Genomic DNA, 23004 nt, shown 5'->3' on the forward strand with positions numbered 1-23004 from the left:
GGGAAGGGGACCTGCTAACAACACAGGGGTTTATTACCTGGGAAATTAATGGTCTGAGAGACTAAGATGTAATGGCTGAACCATCTGCAAGAAATCATCCCAGAAAGGACCTATCCCCTTTACTATCTGTATCTGTCTATTCAGCCATAATGCTCCAGCAGCATAAATCAATGAGCTAATTCATACTGTTAAGGTGAAGACACCACAGTTAGCACACACAACCTACTGACTGATTACCTGCAATTAGACCACCGATATTTTTTTTCTTTTTACACAACATTTTTATATTTATGTTCTTTTTTTTTTTTGGGTTGTATGGAAGCCCCAAACGCAATTTCATTGTTCTTGACAATGACAATAAATAAATAAATACTAAATACTAAATACTAAAAACATTCAAAGGTTGCTGATTTTGTGAGGTTGCATTCCTCACATTTTTGTCATTTTACTTTTTGACCTTTTGCAGACACACTGAGCACTATAGTGTGAGTTACTGGGTGAAGACTGGAGCTCAATGGAGTAGTTGATGTCATTACTGGTGCAGGCCTGGTTTCTATGGAATGGTTGAGCTGGGCCATACACGATTGGCTCACAGGGTGTTGAAGAGAGCCAATAGAAGTGTTCGGTTTCTGGTGTGGAGCGCACACTCACCAATAGTGAGTGAAGAGGCACCCCCTGTTGCATGGTTGTAGAATTTGCTCTCCCGGCTCCATCCTCCACCCTGCTGGGGCTCACTAGTCCATAGTTTTTAGAGATTATAACCTATAGTAACGGACCAAGAGGCCTCAACAGTATTCTACTTTGACAGCAGATTTACTCCATAAACCCCAAGGATGCTGTAGCTGGATTTTGCGGCACTGCTATGTTCATGGTCTGTTCTGTGAGCTAAGCATTGTGAATTTAGAGTGGAGAGAAGGGACTCGATGAAAATCAGGCATTTTACCATGACTGGGGGAAAAAAACGCGTGCCTTTCTTGGTGAAATTCGATCGGATTATGCAGACGATCACACTATGGGGAGCCTGGCACTAAACTTTCACCGACTCAATTAATTGCCACAAGTGTCCACACTGTATTTGCAGTATTTGAAAGCTAATAATTCAGTCTTTAGAAGGTCATTTTGCACAAAATTAAATAATATGTTATTAATTAAATGTGAAGTCCATTATTGCCTATTAACAATTCAAACGGTAATGGATCATTTGCTAACTTGCGAAGAAGGAAAATGAAATGATTTTTTTTTTTTTTCAAATTTATACAAAAGCTGATTTCAGTGGTCATAACTTTTTAATTATTCTCACCAGCAGCATTCTTCTTTTTTTCCTAAATAAAATAGGCGTATTTCTTTCTCTCTTGCTCCAGCTCCTGCAGAGTTGGCACAATCACCCATTTCTCTTCTGCTGCTAATCATATTTTTTTTGTGAAATTGCATTGTACCTGTTGTTTGCCGCATATCTGGTGAACACACTCACCTAGAAATTTGTGTCCCTTTAATTGAGCCGTTAGCCAAGCTGCCATTCAGCCCTATATCCTACACACGTCCCCTCAGCTGACAGGATGCACAACCAGGAGGTTCCTCATATGAAAAGCTCTGACCTTTCTTTTGTGGTGCAATCAAATGGGGCTGCCTTGGTCCTTGGCTCTGAATAATTAATTCCTCCCCTCAGTAGGAGTGTTTGCTAAACAGTGGGGTCCTCGGCAGTTCACTTTTTCTGCACCGCTGCCACTGCACCCTAGGGGAGAGACGAGTGTATGCTTTAGTCAGACTTAAGATGTGCCTTTCAGAGAAAAGAGAGACAGTCAGGAGATATTGGAAAGCCTCTCTTTTCTTTTTTTTCTTCGAAGAGGAAAAAAATCAAACAAACAACTTGATGCAAGAAAAAAAAATAGTGAGCAAACTTTGCATAATTTGTTGCCACCAGTTGTTATCAAAACGGGCTCAAAATATGAATCATTGCACTTCCTGTTCTTTTTCTAAAATGAAGGTCCTTGTTGTAGCAGCGCACGCAGCAGCAAATTTACACTTGCAGTAAATCTCTCTGAGATGCTGGCGTATTTGCCAGTAACACGTTCAGGGGTTAATTTAACTTTAGAGCCCTAATGTAACGGTCAGCCCAGGAGTGGATTGGTTTGCCTAATATCATGCCCCCTGCTGCATTTGCCTCGTAACAGCGTCATCTCCACCCCAGTACACACTCTTTCATCATCCACAGAGGAATAATATATTGTAGGGTGATGCTCCTGAACCATCCTCCACTGGCAGTGTGTGACAGGCACTTTGATCTCACTGTGAGAGGCTGAAGCTCCAGGAGAAATTATCAATGAGATGGGGAATGAGAGAGACAGGAAAAGAGAGGCAGCAGGAGTGGTCTGTGGTGTATGTGTGCATCTTGGGCATGCGTGTTAAAAATAGCCAATCCAATTAGAATGTGAAATTCATAATTTAGAGCCCACAGCTTACAAATCTGGAAAATGGGGGGAAAAAGAAAAAGAAAAAAGCACAACATTAATGAAAAACTGATTTTCTCTTAAACTGGAAACATACAATAGACGTTGCCTTTTGCAACATGTTAATTTCACAATGTCACGCTGCTGGCACCCTGCAATCACATAGTTTAACATACTGCAAGAGGGCAGCACAGGACTTTATTACAGGAGACAAAAAACCTTCAATCAAAGTGTTATTTAAGCCTGACCCTGTGATGGAGCATTAGCAGTGATCCACACTGGGTCTGCATTAAAGCCAGCGCATCTGTGATAGTAAATAATAACCTAACCTACTTTTTCGCTTGCAAATACCAGATGATCAAATACATTTACTGAGCAACAGTGTATGTGTCACCATAGAGTGGTGAAAGGATGATGCAAATCGTGCTTATTTATTCACAAAAATACAGCATTTGTTGTCTTTGAGAAGCTCGTTTTTACAAATAAAAGTACATCTTTGACAGCGTATTTCAAGAAGTCTTGACACCCTGCTTTTTTGTCAGGAAAGAAAAATACTTGCAGTGCAAATCATACCTGAGCTGTGTTTTAAAGATGGGATTTCACATTTAATATAACATTAAGAAAATATGCAACAGTCTATTCTGGACCTTGTAAATAAGGAAAGCCTGGAAAATGTTTTTTTGCATTTGTCAAACCACATTGATGCCTACCACTGCAAAGCAGATACAGTTACATGGATATGCAGAGCCGAATAAAGCAGTTCCTCCTGTAAATGTTAAATGACAACAAACTAATTTTGCTGACCTCTTTGTATTCTTGGGGAAAAAAAACTATAAATACAAAGCATGTGTAAATACAGACAAAGCAATAAAAACATGATTTCATAAGCAACCTCTAAGAAGTGTTGAGAGGAAAAAGAGCAGAACAAAAGCAAAACTGTGACGTGTAAAGCAAAATATATCCTTTTGTAAAACTAGGGGAAAACACTAGTTGGCACATCTGCATATGAAAAATTGCAGTGTAATGAAGACATATTGGCCCGTAGAAATATTATTACGGGTGGAAGGAGGGGGATTGTTTTTTCACTGGGAGATCAGAGATGGTGCTGTCCTGCTTTCAGTCCTGATCTCATCTGTTTGGCATGAAGGGGGAGCTGTGGCTCCTCCTGTCTGACCAAGGTTAAAGCTCCGGGCTTCACTGTGTGCCTAGCACATTTTCTCACACTATTCTGGCTGTGCTGTGCCACATTGATTTAAATGTATCTGTTGAGGGGAAAATAATCAATGCAAATTCCCTGGCAGTGCAGCCAACAAATAAGACATGTCTGATTCATCAAGCGGACATTGCTATAAAGACCACTCTTTCTCTTTTGTCCCACTTCTCCCTCTTTCATTCTCTCCATTTCTCTCTCTCTCGTCTCTCTCACCTCTGGGCCACTCCACCCTTTTTTTTACTCACTTCACCTTTCTCTGTCTATAAACTCTTAGGCTGAATTAGTGGAAGGAGCTTTATGTTCATACATGTGGAATTTCATCATAGCAATTCAATAAAGGTAGGTGCAAATAATTACATTTAAAGTAACAGTTATGATTATTACTTTGATAAAAAAAAAATCTGTGCAAACATTTGATCATCTGTGGAAATCTTTTAAAAATTCACTTATTATTTATTTACTTGTATAAAAAAGCGATGTGTGAGATTTATTTGCATACACACATGTGGATAATTTTATGGTTTATCTGAAAAGATTTATTTAAAAAATGCGCCTCGTTCTAAACGTTTCACAATCAAAGTAAGTCAAGATGTTTAGGAGGAAGAAAGTCTCACCTGACACCCAACCTTAACATTTTGTTTTGCTCCTGCTCCAACTTGGGCAAATAGTCTGGCTTATAACAAGGGCAGAGTGTACTCTGTTTATGTAAATTCACTACATGTGTGAGAGAAATAAAGGCAGGGGCTATTTGGAAATTCCTGTGTGATGAAAGGGAAAGAATATCCCCCAAAAAATGATTAATGTGGTGTTCAGGTACACAGAAGATTGAGTGATCCTGTCATCGTGCCATATGGTACCAATTTATTCCAGCAAGCATAAGGCAAACGCAGTGGAGGAGCTCTCACGACTGTGCTCCCAACACTTCTCAAAAGGGGGGAAAAAATAATACTCTCTCACACACACACATATATATGTGTGTATATATATATATATACAGATAGATACAATTTATATATATATATATATATATATATATATATATATATATATATATATATATATATAAAATTACTATTTGCTGTACATAAAATGCAATGTAGAATTTAAAAAAACAAAACAAACTTTGTCTCATTTCTTCTTCTCCATCATCAAAGTTTTGCATCATGTGAAAGTCGCCTATATTTTGACAGAAAAAAACATTTCTTTTCAAACTGAGTAATTCCTTAAATCTAGTCTGTTATAGTGAAACCTTATTTTTGGCTTTTGGAGAGAACCTCCAGGTTTATTTGGGTTTGAGGTCACTTTAAAAATATATATACAGGTAGAGACAGAAATTTAGTTTAGATCTGACAAGCTTGTCAAATCAGGATGAGGGCTGTAATTTGACACGGTTTGTTCATCGTCCTGCACTTGAATAGAATCATTTCCCAGAAATAAATATTCTGAAGTGCAGAAGACTATGTGTACCTCTTTGACCGAATCATTAAACATTTTAAATACGCTCATTTTATTTTAGCAATATAAATATCAAAAGAACATTAACCTTGTTGCCAAAGCAGTTTTTCAGTCAAATGATTAAAACACACAACTTGTAACTCTGTATCTTTATTTTTTGTATACATCAGTAAATACAATGTTAATTTTAATTGAATCATTTTCTAAAATCGACCATCCGGTGAAACGTAACGCTCACAGCGAGTCCTCTTTTGCCAGGCAGCCTACAAAGTGCTTGACATTTTGTGACGTTGCTAAGATGCACGGAGTGCAGCATCTTCACATCACGTGACCTCAGTATCTCCTTCTAATGCTGCTCAAACATGACTTTTAACTCTCCAATCTCCTATCTCGAGTCATGAGCGGAAATGAGAGTTTTTTGAAAATGCAGATGGCCATTGGCACAGGGGAACAGGTTAGGGAGCTGGACTCCTACCACTTTTCTTTTTCACTACCTTGTTATTTGTCGCCTCACCCCTGCAGGGCATGCTGACAGGAACTGATAAACCTTTTTATGGGCTGAACTGAATTGGCTCCTATTATCCAAGGTGTGGAGCTGCTCAATGGTGGAAATAAAAGACTTTATCCACTGCCCATCTGCCCACCAGTCACTCTCTGCCCAGTTTTCAGGATTCCATGAAGCTGTGTCCAATTTGTACTTGTAATAGTTGTATACAGCTAGGTCGGGGAAAAACAACGCAAGTGTCTTGTGAGAGAAATATGGTTTGTTGCCAAATGCCTCATTTGAATACTGGCCTAATAGCTGCAGCTTTTGCCATGAAAAACAAATTGCGCATGTAAAAATCTTTTAAAATATGGGTGTAAGTGCAGTTTTATTATGTGGGTGTATAGCTCCTCACAATCAACAGAGAAAAAGGAATTGCTTTTAAAGGTGCACAGCCAAATCTTTTACGTCAGACATCTTTTCGGTGCTTTTCGTAATTCTGTAACGCTGTGTTTTTTTCTGAAGTTGGTTGTGGTTGTGAACTTTTTTGAGGTGCAAATGTTTTACTGTCTTTGTGAGAATTTGATAGTGTACCAATAGAGTCACGTGAACGAGAAAGTACACACTCTTTCATTTCGATCATTTTAACATATCAGGATATAATAAGATATAACCTGGTCTAGAACATGAGATATTTATATTTTACACCGTGATGTTATTTAATCAACAAAAACGAAGCCACAATGTACAAAGCATTACACCCGTAAGGAATTCAGAGGATAAACAGGCAGCCAGGTGCTGCTAAATGCACTTGATGAACTGATTATCAGCAAGTGTGAGCACCTCTGTAAGAGGAGAAGGTTTGAGTTTTCGGGTCCAGAGCATTCAGTTGTGTGTTAATGTAAAGCCAAGGAGGAAAGACATCAGCATTGATCTTAGAGGAGCCATTGTTGCTGCCCATCAACCCATGAAGGGTTATGAGGCCATTTTTAAACAAACTTAAGTTCCTTATTCTACAGTCCCACTGCTACCTTTGGCTGGTCCCTTATTCACTACGGGTCGTCACAGTGGGTTGCTATGCATGTTTGGTTTGGCAGGTTTTTTTATTCCAGATTCCCTTCCTGACGCAGCCACAAAGGGATTTGCATCTCCTCCTGGGATCGGACTTGGGATTTTTTGTTTGTTAGTAAAATGTGGAATTCACTACACTGTTCTGAAAGTGAAAAAAGGTTATTTACAAGTGAGAAATGTTAAAGACAGTTGCCAATCTTCCCAGGATTAGGCATTACAGCAAATTCATCCCAAGGTCAGCTCATGCAATACTCAGACAAATTGCAAAAAAACCCCAAGAGCTACAACTGTGGCTCTGCAGGCCTCAGTTAGCATCCTAAATGTTTAAGTTCATGGCAGTACAGATAAAAAAGACTGAAAAAGTATGGCTTGTTTGGAAGAGGTGCCAGGAGAAAGCCTCTTCTCTCCAAAAAGAACCTGGCAGCATAGCTATGGCTTGAAAAGTTGCATCTGAACAAACTACAAGACCTCTGGAACAATGTCCTTTGGACATAACAGACCAATGTGGAGACCATATAATGCACAGCTCTGTATTAGGCAAAAACCAAACCCAGCATATCAGTGTAAACACTTCAAACCAACTGTCAGTCATGGTGGTGGGGGGATGAGGATTCAGGCTTGTTTTGCAGCCGCAAAACGTGGGCCCCTTTCAGTCAGAGTCGACCATGAACTCCTCTGTATAACAAAGTGTTCTAGAGTGAAATGTGTCCAACAGCTAAAGCTTGGCCTAAATTGGGTCATGCAACGGGACAATAAATCCCATGCACAGCAGCAAATCTACAACAGAATGGCTGAAAAAGAAAAGAATCAAGGTGTTCCAGTGGCTCAAAGTGCAGACCTCAACCCGATTGAAATGCTGCAGCAGTCCTTTCTGAGAGCTCGAGCAAGGCTGTAAAGAAGAGCGGACCAAAATTCCTCCACAGTGATGTGAGAGACTGATAAAGTAATACAGCAAATTTATTATTGGTCCTAAAGGTGCCGGTGAAGCATGGGCTATGCTTAGTTTTTCACACACTGCTTCTTCAGTTTGGTTTGGCTTTTGTTAAAAGAATAATGACACCGTGTAACATGTTATATGTTGTTCTACTGAGGTTGTTTGAAGATTATAAACCCTGAAAAACCCTGAAACTGAAAAAGGTGCATTTTCCTTTTCAAAAGAGTGTATGTGAGTCTGACCAAACAAAGATGGTGCATAAAGACTGTGTTGTGTAAGCTGCCTTTTACCAAAAAGTAAGAAAAGCAGACAGACTGATGAAGTTAAATGAGGACTTGGGGGTGGCTGAAGCATCAGAGCAATGCTTTCATCTCATCCTCTCTTGTTATGCTCACTTTCTCAACTATATTTCTTTATACTTAATATTACATGGCATCTTTTGTCATGAACAAACACAGACAAGACTCACAAAATGCAGTACTTTGCAAAATATTGGCAAAACCTCAGAAACAAGAAAAATCACTAATTATATTTTGCTCTCCTGTGTTTTAGACTATTTGCTGTAACGGGACACATAAGCGTCTGGTGTGCATATGCTTAACACACTGTGACAGTTAGGGTCTGTTGAAGACCCCGGTGCTCAGTGGTGGCGGCGTTATACTGATTTTACATTTTGATTGTGATTTTTGTTTGTTTCACATTCAGATTCTTCAAAGAGAAATGAGTAACGATGAAATGTGTTCTTTGTACAGTACACTGTAAACCTGTGTTTCGAGAGGGTCAACTCAAGTTCATCCAGAATTATTTATAAAGAGTGTTTTACAGGAAACAGAGGAAACAAGCTAAAAAAAAGAGTTATTAAAGATGAGATGAATAAATGAATCACAGACTTTATTTGGGGGGTTTTGAGTGAAGACTGCTGCACAGGATAGCACTTGAATGACAATGAATCAGTGTGTGATAAACAACAGCAGTTTATTAAATAAAGAAAATGAATGTTAGCCAAGAGAAGGCAATGACATATAAAGAGTTTAGGCAGATGTTCCGGTGAATCTTAGACATACAGATGGAAACATTCAAGTGTGTCCGTACAACGAAGTAATCTAAGCTTAATCAGCACTGACTGTAGCTGGGCTCCAGGCTGCTGAGTCATTACCCACATTCTCAAAATACACAAAAATAACAATAAACATGCTTCAAAACTCTGAGCAGAACCACTCGCTTCTAAATGCCAAAATAATTTTATCCTTGAATACAGGACCAGCTAAATTTAAGACATACTTCACGGTGACTAAGGACTGCCGGCTGTCTTAAGCCACTGCATACATTTTAGCAATTTGGAAGTGTCATTTGTGAAGCTACATTAAATACAGTATTACTTCTCAAATACTCGAGTCACCTTGAAATGAGATGGCTATCTATCAAAAGTGCTATAGATGTGTAATTGTTCTTATGAAATGGATGAGCAAAGCATTAAATTAAACTGACTGTACTTTAAAGTCATCAGTGGAAACCCAACGAACGAGGCGTACACAGCCAAAAAGGCCCTAAATTAATTAGGAGCTCACTTTGTGTATCTATTTTTACTCTAATTCTTCAAGATAAAACAGGCTGTGACTAAAGGAAAAGAAAAAAAAGTTTGTGCCATGCAGTGTTTGTATTTCCTCTTACCTTGAGCAAACGTGCTAAAATAAATGCAGGCTGACAGAGGCGTAAAAAGCACTGCGTCGTTATTCAAGTCCGATAGGCGACGCTTTAAAGGAAATAAACAATTTAAAATATAAATGAATAAATGAAACAGATTTTGAAAGTTTGCTTTAATGTCACTTTGAACAGATGACAAAAAAAGTCGGGTTAAATGTCTGTATATTCAAGGTGGCTGGAGCCAGTAACGCTCACTTAACATTAGTGTCACTTGACTAGTTTAAGAAATACAGCTGACAAGGATCCAAATCCTTGAGAGAAGAGGGTTAGGCTGTGTGACAGGGAATCTTTCCCCCAAGCCGTGAGTATAATGACTCTGTTTGCATGGGGAATGGAACGCGTAGAGCCAAAGATGGATGTTTAGTTTACTGTAGCGCTATCTGCAGAGTTTTGGACCGCTTTAAGCGAGTTATCAAAGCCATCTGTTTGGGCCTACGGGCTGAGGCTGATTAATATAGCCACTGAATGAGAATGTCACAAAGAAACTAAAGTCACAGGAGCCGACAACAATGTTTTTTAAACTAGCTGAAGGATTTAAGGCCTCCGACTAAGCATTATGATTTTGATCCTTCACCTGGGTAGAGTCAAGAACGCGCAAGAACAGCGTGACCTGAGGTCATAATGACATGTGTCACTACAGTGCAAACAAAAACGTGTTAAAAATATTCTTTGGTTGTTTTCAGGGTCATATTTGTTGAGCATCCTGTCGCCTCTGTGGGGAGGTATCTGAGCGATGTGGTGAGAAAGAAGTGTGGAGAAGCTTCAAAAGAGATGAATGACAAGGTTTTGGTCTGATATATGCCTCAAAATACAGCGATGATAGTTGCTGCAAAAGTATCTTCATAAAAACAAAGCGTTACAGGTGTCATGTTAAGTTTAACTTGCCACAAAGTTACAGTTAGTTAGCAATCAGTGAATTACCACATCAGTTATACTGAGCAATTCCAAAACAGCCTTTTTCTTATTAGCATTTAGATGGGCATGCTAAATGGGATATTGCAAAGAACATAGTATAAAAGCAACACCCAATTCATTGACTCCGTGCTAACCACTCACAAATACATCAATAAACACAATCACAAGTAGTCCTACACTGCCCATCCTTGCCATTTGAATTATTTCAATTCAATTTAACTGCAGTGCCCCACCCTCTCAAGCACCACAACAACATTCGAAGTGCTCACTGAATTTCTATTTTGGACTAATAATCCAGAAAACAGATTTCCCTTTCAGACCAGTAAGCTAAGCGTCATTGATAGTTAAACGAAGACATTAGCATGAGTCGGTGGTTAATGACATTGTTTAATGGTGTGTTCACTTTGTTAATATGGCTGACAACACAGACACATTATGCTCGCAACTTTGAGTTGTTGTGAGTTCAATATAAAGAGTCACTTTGAAGGATAAGTTCACAGATTTTTAAATCACATTTCAAATGACTTCTTGCCTGCAGGCTCGTCTACGGGCCAGGTGAACAGGGAGTGACGATTGGGTTACAAGCGCTAAAAATACAGGGCGAATTGTGTGAGAGCAATTAGATAGATTTTTAAATAAATAGAGTCTCCACTAAGTGACACAACTCTTTAAACTGTGCAAGCAGAAACTGATGTTTTCCTCTTGTAAATGAAGTTGTGGATGCAATAAATTACTTCAACTTCAGGTGCTCTGCATTTAAATAAAACAGCGGTTGTGTTTTAGTGTCTCCAAGGGACTCATATGAAACAAATACACAGAGAAGAGCTCTGATGCTATAGTGAACTTCCAGAATATCTCAAGTAATTAGGATAATCGCCGTGTGATGCATTTATCCCTCATAGTTAATTATAACACTTCTCCTGTGCATGAGCCACAGCGTTCATGAATCAAATGCTACAACTGCAAGGCGAAGATAGAAGGATCCGTCAGAAGTCGCCTTCTTCGGCTCTCTGCGGTCATCAAAAGCTACATCTCTTAGCCTCGCTGTGCTCAGATGGGGTAATCATTATATAGTTCTAGTGTACTAATATCTTTCTAATTGTGGGATGTTAGACTTTGAAGTATTCCTTTTCTTAAAAAAAGCAGTTTCCTTGTATTCGCAGTCCCTTAAAAAGCATGATGCACTCAACCTTGACAATGCATCAATAATTCAAAGACATCATCCTCTCATGATGTAGCTGTCTGAAATTGCGGAGATTGTGTCTGAGGGATAATATTGCACTCTGTCACATCCGACTAGCTGTCACCTGCTAGAGCACGAATAAACCCAGCTAATAAATGCAAAGTCAAGGCAAACACATTTTCATGATTTGCAGTACAGTAACTGCTGCCCTTAGCAGGAAATGGGACTTTAAGATTCTACAACATTCAGATATTAAATAATTGGGTGCTGCATACATTTTTGGATTGCCCTTGAGTATAAAATTGATTTTAGGGATTTCCCAGCCCAACTTTTGCCCCCAATCCCGATCACAGTCCATTAGCACTCTACCAGAGTATCTACCACAACCAAGGCTGACCCAATACTTTAAAATCCCCCCTTCCCCCCCCCCCCCCCCCCCCCCCCCTTACACACAGCACCGAGGTCTTAGCATAAAGTAGACCAACATTAAAAGAAGTAGAGCAATTTAAATATATTTGGCACACATCAGAGCGGCTCAGTTGTCACAGGACTTTTTGATTTTGCAGTTTTCTGATTTTATCAGTTGAGCGAAACATCAGTTTATTGTTCAATCAGCCCTGATATTCAAATGTAAAAAAAATAAAGCACAATTTAGAAAAAAAACAACTCAACGCGACTCTGCTCACAAGGTTTGCTAAAGCGTGCTGTCATTAACCGAAACTGCCGGCTGCTGTTTATTTGTTTTGAATGCTCAGCAGTTCTTAGCAGTGTGGCTCCAGCATTTAGGGATGCACGGCAGTGGGTTGGTGCACATGGCAAACAGTAGTAGCCTATCATAAACTGATTGGAAGTGTGCTGATATCATGCACCAGAAAAAGTATGTGAATCGATCTGATCTCATTCCCGTAGATCGGCTTGAGATAACCAGCTCTTTTCATCTCATTGAAGAAATAAAAAGTGTTTCTCGCACAGTGGCATCAAACTTGAGTCTCGCCACCATCTTCGCAGTCAGAGGCTTAGATTGTGGCTAAATCTCCTTCCTTTTAGGAAGCTGTGCTGAGGTTTGTCTGTTTGTCATTAAATGTCTTTAAACCTTTTCTAGTAAAGCAAAACCTTCAGTAGCTTAAGTGAAGCGCTCGTTTGAGATTTTACATTTTTAGCTGGGCGTGATGCGAGATTTTGCTACCGTTCTGTGTCTGTTGAAAGGCTATCAGTGGATCTAATTAAACTGTATAAACTATATTAAATGATTCACCAATTGAACGGCGGGGTCTGGAAATCTATTATCTGTTGTCATTTTCACTGATGAGATAGTAATGGATTTGACTAGACTCTTCAAATTTGATTCATTCATCATTACGCTTGAAAATTAATACAAATTTTCGCGATCAATTTGGCTGCCTCCCAGTAACTTCTGGTACAAGATAACCAAACATGGACAATTAGTAGATATGTAAAATCATTACCCACTGTTAATCATTATGGAAGTTTGTCTCGTTCATTGTCGTTGCAGTATCAGCACACTTGTGAGACAAGAATATTTCACTGATGTAATGTAATCAGAGATGTCTATCTCGGAGAAGTTTTGGCTCAATTAGTCCTCCTGAACACTCAAGGCTGAGTGCCGTGCTAATTTTGTCCTCTACCCAGCACCTGCAGTGCAGTCAATACAGTCTGACAAACTTCATGAAAGAAAATATTTAAGAAGCATATCTAGGCGAAGGTTATTAACGAGAGATACAGATCCTAAGAAATAGGTATTGTCTGAACTGAATTTAGTCAAATTCATAAAAGAAAAAGCCTCCAATGTCCACAGGATGATAAACACATTAAGGAGATTGCATCTAACATAAACAATCAGTGTGGTCTGATTTAAAGCACACAGCAATCCTCATCTTTGTCTATTTGATAATCGTGTTTAGTCTCCACAGCGCAAACAATCCTGAAAATAAACAGTCACGAAGCGATAATGCCGTTTAGTTTCATTGGAAACGTGCTCTGCCTCCCTTGGGCTGGAAGATATTTGGATGGTCGAGTGAAAAATTGCTCCGAATTCTGACCAATGAATCGTTTTACACATGCTTTAATGCATTTCATAAATAATCTGCCTGAGAAGGTAATTAGTGCAGGTGTTTACACATATTTCTGCCATCAGGGTGCACAGTAGGATCACAGTTGGCTGAGTGAGTTTTTGGTTATTAAATTAGGCCCAAGGTAACAGGAAGAAGGATGAGCTACAGTTGGGCAGGTATGAGCAACAACATGTTTCCCTATTCATCATCCAACCAAAAAAAAAAAAAATACATATTCAGGAAATTATGCAGGTTCAAGTCATCTCCCATTTGAGGAACGGACTCAGTGTTTGCATAATCAGGCCTGTATGCAGAAAGATTTTTCATGTTCAAGACAGGAGAGAGGTCAGTAGCAGAGACACATCTCCCTGGGGGGCTTTCCAAAGATGAAAGAAGGGTCGGACCTAAAAATGGAAAGAAATTAAACTGCTTAACTTCACAGGGCCAAGTAGAAAAGCAAATTAATGCCATCACTGTCTTGGAAATAATGCAATAAACAATATAACAGAGGAAGCCTTAAAAAAGAGACAACTTGAGGATATTACACGCTGCTACCACAAGACTCATTCCAACATAAGCAGTGGTGGCTTTTGTTTTGGGGAAATACTCCATCCAGCACCGCAGAAATCGGTCCGTCACCTCCCTTAGAGTCACAGTGACCTGCTGTCTGCCAGATCCATACGTCCCACTGCAGTTGCTGTTAAAACATCATTGCTTCTTAGTGCTGCAGAAACTACACAGGTGATGACAGGCCGTTCCCCGAGGTGAAGCTGATTGTTCCGCTGACCTCACCCGGACATAGAGCAGCAGTCACACTATTGGGTTTTGCAGCCTACGTACAGCAAACAGATGCCACTTTTGACAATGAATGCTTACATTCTTCTTGAATCGGTTTGTTTAGACTAAAACCAGAAATGTATGTCTGTTTTCTTTGAAACACAAGAAGTACGGATGTGAGGGGAAAATGCGGTGCCATAACCAGGATAATTTGTCAGCTTATGAAATGTTGTAAAAAACAAAAACAAAAAAAACAAAACAAAAAACGAACTAAAGATGCTGTCCAGTAGATGACATATAATCCGTAAAATTCAGGGTTTTTAACTTATTTATTTTTTTGGAGGGCTGTTTTATTTTTTTGATAAATAAAACATATATAAAAACTACCTAAATGTGCATTCATGTGCCTAACTGGAAATGCTGATTAGTACAGTGGCAGCTGACCAACTGATTTTACTAAGACAAAACTATAAAATTATAGAAATATGAAGACGTTAAACACATAGTAAAGGCCTAAAGCTAATTTGCTGCTGAAGCCAAAGGAGCGGTGTGAGTTTGTGTACTGCATGTGTGTGCAATTTAAGTGTTTTGGTCAATGAGACCAGAAAAGGCCTAGTATATTAATAAAGTGTTAACCTTTTAAAACGAGGATAGTATTAGTATTAGAGGTTTATCATTAAGACACAAAAGAATATGATGGATTATACTGTTATTCCATTAACCTCCTAGGACCTGCGTCCACATATGTGGACATCACATTTTGGGTTATTTAGACCAAAATACTCAATTTTGCTCTACAAGGGCCTGATATGCACTTACGAGGACATTATGCTGCTACTGTTGTATCAAAATTTTAAACTAATATTGTCATATGTGGCTATTATTTTTCTTAGAAACAAAAATTAGGTTAAAAAAAAAAAATCCGGTAATTCTTTGTTTTTACATTCATCAGGTCCCAATCAGCCCAAATATGAAAGAGAAATTAAAAATGCCGTGGAAGAGTTCGGGTCTTGGGAGGTTAAATTGATGTTTAGACGTGGGTAAGAGAGTCTATTGATATTAAGGCCTGATGGTGCCCTGTTTTTACAGTCACATATTAATGGTTATAGAACAATAAACATGCTGTCAGCCAAGGACAAAAATGATTAAAAAAATCAATGAATGTTATCAGGGAAAGATAAAGAATTTAATCACTATTTAAAATCGTCACCTATCTGCACACTGCGGCCCAAGAAGTCTTCCAGTTTTCCAAAGAACTGTTGAGTCATACCTGTTTCAGTCGATCACTATTCACGAACATAACCTGCGCCACAGCAGGATAGGATGTTAACCCTAAAGTTACCCCACTAAGCCTAAACCCTGCTTCATAGCACAAGTCTCTTGGCATGTTACAGTTTTTTGTGTAGTTGCATTTTGCTTTTCTGCCTAATCATTGTAATGTTTTGGGAATCAGTAACTGTTGATGGCCAGGCTACCACTGTGTATGTAACCCCGCCGCGGGGTAGTTTGTGAAATAGTCTCAACCTTTAATCTATTGATTTGTGTTGCTGGGCATAAAATTCCCAACAGAATTTCATGTCCAGCAACACAACTTTCCATCAGTTTGCTTTAATATGTATTGACAAGAGAGAGAGGAAAAAGTTTTTTGAGGCTGGAGCGATGGCGGGGGAGCTAGGCATCAGACCCGAGCCCTATTCATGCACATCAAATATTTTATACTCATCGTTTACATGATTTTTGTATTTCTATGATGTTGCTTGGCTTGGTTTCGCCATCAACAGCTACTTGGTTTAGTTTAGAAAAAATATGGTTTGGAATAAAATACAGAGCTTGCCAGTCTGTTAAAAATTATGCTTTTCTGGTTGCTATGGTGACAGCTACCTGCTTTCACTTCAAAAGTACATGCTTTGGACTCAAAAATATTTCCTAAATGTGGGATTTTGTGTCCAAAGCTTGAAAGGAACCATTCCTTTTTTGTGATTATATCACAAACTATCATAATTTTCACAACAATTGTCTGTACGTCCCATCTTTTTTCTTTAGCTGAAAGTACACTCTGTTCTTACAGCCTTTCAGCAACTTTCTCACCGTGTGGGAAAAAATAAATAAATAAAAAAACATCACCAGATCCCCTTGCACTGTTTAATGCAGAGGTGATTTTGCTATCGATGCTTACTTATTGGATGGCAAGAGCTGGCCTACAGCAAATAGTCCCTGGTTGACTCATAGCCCAACTGTGTTGACAATGAATGTTCTCTGTTTAGGAGTTGCTTGGGAGTTATAGTTTTGTTTCCTGTTGCGAAGATTCAGGTAAGGGGGTACCGCAAATTGCCCAGAATTGTGTCTCTATTAGTCCCTTGGTGTACTGGCAGTCCATCTAGTATGCTGTGAAGGGGAGAAAGGCTGAAATCTCTCTATTATTCCTGAATTGGAAAATGCTGAAAAACAGGATGGCCTTTAGTCTGAGGATGGTAATGTTAATCAGCAGCAAAGAGGTTCACAAGTTGAACGCACTGGTGTAGCAGCTGGTGCTAATGGACTAAAAAGGTGGGTCTAATTAAAAATAATGAAATGTGTGGGTTGTTGTAGCAGTGGTCTATTACCTGCTGAAATTATCAATCCTTGCTGTAACATTATGGATAACATTATTTCAAATCAATTGCAGTGACACGGTGATAATTTGGAGTTTGGGCAGGAGGAAGTGATCTCATTAGCACGTGGGAGTCCATATTGTAAAGGTGGCTTCCTTAGTGTTAATATTAAGACATATCTGTCTGTTTCACACACATATAAGAGCCTGTCTGTGTGCTGTTGTACAGAAATGTACTTTAGGTTGTCAGGTGGCTGAAACTGACTTTTCCAAAGTGAAGCAACGCTGGAAGAAACATTTTTTTTCACACTTGCTGGCACATCTTCAAATTTGATCTCCGGCTGATTCAAATACCTGCAAAATTTGACACAAACATTTAATACAACTTTTTATGAGGAGTACAATAAATGAAAACACATGGGTTTAACTTGTGAAATAATCACAATTGTTAAATTCTGTTCACATCGTGGTTTTGGAAGATCACTGGATGGTTAGTTCGGGGTCCAAAATTGCTTGGCTTAAAGCGTAACTATAGGTACGTTGGTGATTATGCAGTTAATAAAACAACATCCTGTCCGATTTAAAGTTTGACTTTGGGGAATTACAACTGCTTGATTCCTTTATTTTCAGCTATTCTGTTGCAGATTTGCTGCTGTGCTTGGGGTCACTGTCCAGCTGCATGACCCGAATCGGGCCGAGCTTTAGCTGCCGGACAGATGGCCTCGCAGTGACTCTAGAATCTTTTGGTGTAGAGGAGTTCATGGTTGACTGTTAAATCAATGACTGCAAAGTACGCAGCTCCTGTGGGTGCAAAACAAGCCCAAATCATTGGCCCTCCACTGTGAGATGTGCTGATATGCTGCATTTGGTTTTCTCCGAATGTAGCGTCTCCACTTTAGTCTCATTTGGCCAAAGATAACCTTGGCTAAATATCGAAAGATCAAAACTAGCTCAGAGCACTTTTCCATAATGTGATGGGTATGATTTGCGTCCTAACCGGTGCTGGAGGTGAATACAAACATCATAGGCCCACCATGCATTCTGTCCACATCCAAGAAACACAACAACGAAAAAACACCAACTTAAAGTAAGTTATGATTAAACAGGATGGTTTGATTATAACAGAATGGGAAATATATGGTTTGGAAAACTAAAATGTTCCACTAAAGATAAGTGAACATGAAAATGTAGCTGATTAATAATAGATGTGATAAATGCGTGGCAACTATGTGCTTTTGTCAGTTTCCTTTTTTTTTTATCTACCCAAGTAAAATTGATGTGGTAGGTTATAAACTTTGATGTATCGGCTAATCACAGAACAGTGAAGTATTGTCCACCTCGTAACAGTTTCTGGCATCTGGGTGGTGAGTTGGGCACAGAGGCACAGCTGGTTGATTCATTGAAAATCAACAAAACACATTTAAGCAGTTATGTTCATTTTTTATGCTTCAGGGATTCAAACCTCCCAAAAGAAAATAGTAGCACCTCTTGGACTCTTAATGGTCATTAGAATTTCAGAAGCATTCATCTCTATATATTCCATTAATTTATGGAATATATAGATTTTAGTTTTCAAACTGGTGTTTGCATAGGAGCACGTCTGTGTGTGCAGGAGACAGGAGAACTAAACTTGTGGCGTTTCATGCACTGGTCAAAGCAATTCTTTTGTCTGATAATGGTTCACAGTCGGTTGTTTTTCTTCTGGAGGGATTTGGTATCATTTCTTTTAACGGAATGACAAACCCTCTGAGGAATGGAGGGGACAGGCGATAAAAATTATAATTTCGCTGTGTACTATTTTCAAATCACCGCAGTATGTAATTATGTGGCAAACATCTTAACGTGTGCTGTAAAGCTGTTAAGAACCTTAACTGCTCATTTATGAAGCTGTTTTCATAGCCTTGCCTTGAAGTGAAAGATGACGGGCTCGAGTATGCAACCGCCTTTAAAAAGAACATTTTACCACTGTGTCTGCAGATACAGGGCGACAATAATGGGTTTTAAGCAGCACCACCTTACTTGTTCGAAAGCAGCAGATGAACTCAAGTTTAATAACCAAAGTACATACATCTACCAAAACAGCACAGCCCTCTAAATTCATTATTTTATTTAAACAGGACAAATTTAGAAAACTGCATCTGGTCCAGATATTTATCAGCGCACACCTGCTCAGCTGATTGCTGCTTTTATCCTTCCTGGGAAAGCACATGGATGAGTTGTGCCAAATTTCAAGTCAGACTGATCACCGTTTTATTATATTGCAGAAGCATCATGTTGGCAAAATGCTATCAGATTTTGCAATTATACTCTTGAAACTACCATGGCGGTTAAAATCCCAAGCGTAAAGTTTTCTTAAACTCCCACATCGGAGGTGAAGCCAAATCCAAGAAACTATGCACCTGTTTTCACTCATGACCAAACTCTCCATCATATTTTCTTTTAATGTGCAAAATGTAATTTGGAACATTCTGAAATTAAACTGCCATGTCTGCGGTGGTCTTGAAGTCGGATCCATACCAAAAATGGTGCAATTACCTTTTCACTCATGACCAAATCCTCCATCAAATCTTCTTATAATGTGCAAAATGGCATGTGAAACATTCCCAAACAAAAACCAAGCCCAAACATTTTGGCAAATGTGCTTTGGGCTTTTGGTATGTAGATCTGTTGTTTGTACTTTCTGTGCTTTAATGTCTTTCTTTGCAGAACCTTAACTGAATCCTAAAAACCTGTCAACTTCTTTTCGACAGTGTTAAAAAAAACAGTCGCTAAATTGTGATACGTCTTTCAAACAGTCCGATGCTAGCATACTTCTTTGGAGTCAAAACAGTAACGCAAGCTATTGCTGTTTTCTTGAAGATGCCCCATGTGTTATTTTGTCTGTCAATCACACTTTGAGAGAAACAGCCAATGATAACTGAAGGCACTGGTGTTATTCCAGTTTTCCCCATTGTCCCAGTGTGAACAAACCACTGTGACCTGCAAATAGTGTAAAAAGTCAGTTCAAACTGAAAGTAGCAGGAGGACAAATCCACTGCAGTATGTGAGAGACAAGTGTGCAGTGCCTCTTTTTGATGCTACATTCCTGCTCCAGAAACACGACTAATAGATGCTAACAGTAGCTGCAGCTAGGCCACAGCTGGAAGGACGTACAGTGCTGTCACTCCAACTCGTATTTGTCTTTGTATTGTTCACAATATGTATTACATGTCTATTGGATTATAGACTTGTTATTTGTATTAGGTGCCTCATGCATGGCCCTAGAACAATAAAAGCTCCAATAAAGACTATTATAAGCTTATGGGAACAGAAACAATGTGAATCATCTCATCAGTGACTTTTTGCAATAAACCATTCTTCCCACTGGTGAAGCCGAAATATTCAGTGTTTCATTTTAATTTTCCAAATAAACACATGCACAATTTGTATCGTTCTAATTTATGCCATACTGTTTGTCTTTAGTGGAAATAACAAAACATTCGCAATTTGCAAAAACAAATGTGCACCAAAAATCAAAACCAGCTTAGCTGAATGATTGACATCCAATGAATCCCTTGGAGATCAAAGACTGCTGTGATGGTGCCTGGTTCATGTGAATCCATGCGCTCCATCAGATTGCTGCCCCTGGAATGTAGCGTCGCTTTGGACCAGGACTTTAATTAGAACAGACTGTTTTGAAGTCGGACGGGTCATTATCTGGCTAACAGAATGAGGACATTCTGTATTTCAGGTTGTAGAAGGAATATAGTGTCTGTTTTCAAAGCATAAGCAGATATGTATCAAATAGTCACAGCGGCAGATGAATGTGATTCCGTGTCTCGCTTGACATTGTTGCTAAGCTTGTCTTCAACTTTTCATGCTACTGTGAAATTACTCGATTTACAGCTGCTGCAGACAGAGGCTCATGGACGAGTGAGTGGAACGTGATTGCAGGCACTGAAATTTTGTGCAGCACCATAACACAGCTGTGTTACAGTTGTTGAGATTTATCAGTTAAATCAGGGAGAAATGCCTTCACGATGATAAATGAGATTGGAAGTTTAATTGAAAATGAGCCTTTATGGCAGCACAAATTTGTATGTTGCAAGAGTTGCTCACTGTTTATTCAAATTTCCAAATTTCCCTAAGCTTGACAAAAGAGAAAAATACAAGTAATCTGCTTTAGCATTTTTAAAACCAAATCTAAACACAAAAACCAAGTAGTCTCATGCAGTGCTTATGATTAGAAAAAATGGGCCATTTTCAATTGCCTAGTGTCCCAAGTGCAAATTTATTGAGACATTGTTTCAACGTGAAAGATGGACCTCTTTTTCTTTATGCAGCAGAATTTGAAATCAACACAAAAGGTCATATATGCATAAATTAAAATGTTACGGAGTCTTTGATTTTAAGAAGCTTTTGTTCGTCGCTCTTCATAACGTTACAGTGGACAGCATGCTGAAAAAGTGTGGAAAGCCCCTTTTGGCCATGTGGCCCAGCGTTTTCAGCTGTGGTCTCTTTAATTACACTGGGAACAATGGGGTCAGTTGTTTCAATACAGTTCTGAGGGTACATCTTTACAACATGGAGAAGCTTGGAGAAAGCAGCTGTCAGCGAGGATTTCTCTCGCCTCCTCCTTTATCTGCTCAGCTGCAATGTTGCTAAGCACCCGGTATGAAACTATGTTTGAGAGAAAAATCATGCAGATATGTTTTCCATTCATTCATCACTATTCAGCATTTCAAATATAAGATGGCTTTCCTTTGCACAGGTATGTTGAGTGGGCGCTTGCCAAAGCCTGTGGCATTTCAATAGAATATTAAGCATGTCTGATCAAATTGTAGTCACAAAATTACTTACCAGAGATAATATTTATGGTAAGAAAAATGAGATCCCCTTTTATTCCAGTTCAGGAAGAGGAAAGAAACATTGTGTTTCTTGCTGTTTACTATGTTAGTGCCGTCCTTGATGACACTGGGTTCTGTAGCATCAAAGTGCTTTTCTATAGAATGAAGCATTTGTAAGATCCGAGCAAACTGATCACTTTGGGGGGGGGGGGGGTTGTGCTTTACTGGGTAAGTGAAACGTGCACCAGTGAGGATGTTCATTTCATGTAGAAAGCACTGTGAGAAAAAAGGTGAAAGGCAAAGTAGGCTAGCACAAACAGCTAGGAGCTGCTTCAAAGTTTGTAATGTCTGAAACGGCGGTACAGCTGGTGTGAAACCATAGTTTCACGAATGCTAGCCAAGTAACTATTTGATCACAACAGTGGGATATCCATAGTATACCAAGCTGTGCAGCAAATACACAGCTCCGTGGGTAGTCAAACAGTCATACTTATGACATGCATAGTTGTTTGTTTGTTTTTTAAAATAAGGTATACGCTGGTTTACGCTTGTGGTTGCATGTTGTGTCGCACAGAGTCAAATTGAACAGAACAAAGTAGTGTCTAACTGTCTTCCCCGCAGTGCTGAAATAATGACCCGTCGTCTTTGTGTGCATTGTGATCTCTCTCTCTCTCATTTTTTTCCTTTATTTTCATCCCCTCGTTCTCTCACTTCTCTTTTTTTTTATACCATTTTTAGCCAATTGAGATGTGGAGCTCAGCAGGAGGAAACATGCTGTATCTAGTGAAACAAGACCATGAATAATTTAAAACGGCGTTATTAATGAACTTCTAGACATTATGTTAATGAACGATTTCAAGTCTAATTTGTCAGCCAGACTTCTGTTGTCTTTTCTGTCACTTTTTTGTGCAGGTTGGGAGGCATTGAAATTAACATCAATTATGACAGGAGAAGAAAAGTTTTGCACTGTAATCAATCTGCAGTAAAATAATCCCAAAATATTTTTAAGTTTAAATAAACTTTAAATATGACTTGTGCATCTTAATATTTAGCTAAAACACAGCCAATCACTGTCTTGTAATTATCACATGTATAAGAAACATATCAACACAGAAACTATCGTCTCAAATAATTGTCAGTATCAAAGAGGATCATCATAGAAATCACCGTAGCAGGGATAAATGTCTTTGAACTAAACTACAAGGTGATGCTCTCAAGGTGGATAAATATTTAATCGAGAGGCACAATATAGAAATAACATGGCAGCATCTTTTCCGGCGAGACTAGTACCAGTTGTGTTTTATCAACGAGACAACGTGGTGCGAGTGAGTCT

At 39.0% G+C, this 23004-nt stretch overlaps 1 long non-coding RNA gene across 2 annotated transcripts in view; it reads left to right on the forward strand.

The window, feature by feature from the left end:
• LOC113006402 (uncharacterized) overlaps nt 1–23004 on the forward strand; it is a 65649-nt gene that overhangs the window by 31874 nt on the left and 10771 nt on the right. For both annotated transcript variants that reach the window (XR_003269747.1, XR_003269748.1), the window contains exon 2: nt 3935–3999. This is a non-coding gene — a long non-coding RNA (uncharacterized LOC113006402). The remainder of the gene's footprint in view (nt 1–3934; nt 4000–23004) is intronic.

This window comes from Astatotilapia calliptera, chromosome 15, assembly GCF_900246225.1.
Source record: "Astatotilapia calliptera chromosome 15, fAstCal1.2, whole genome shotgun sequence".
Taxonomy (NCBI): Eukaryota; Metazoa; Chordata; class Actinopteri; order Cichliformes; family Cichlidae; genus Astatotilapia; species Astatotilapia calliptera.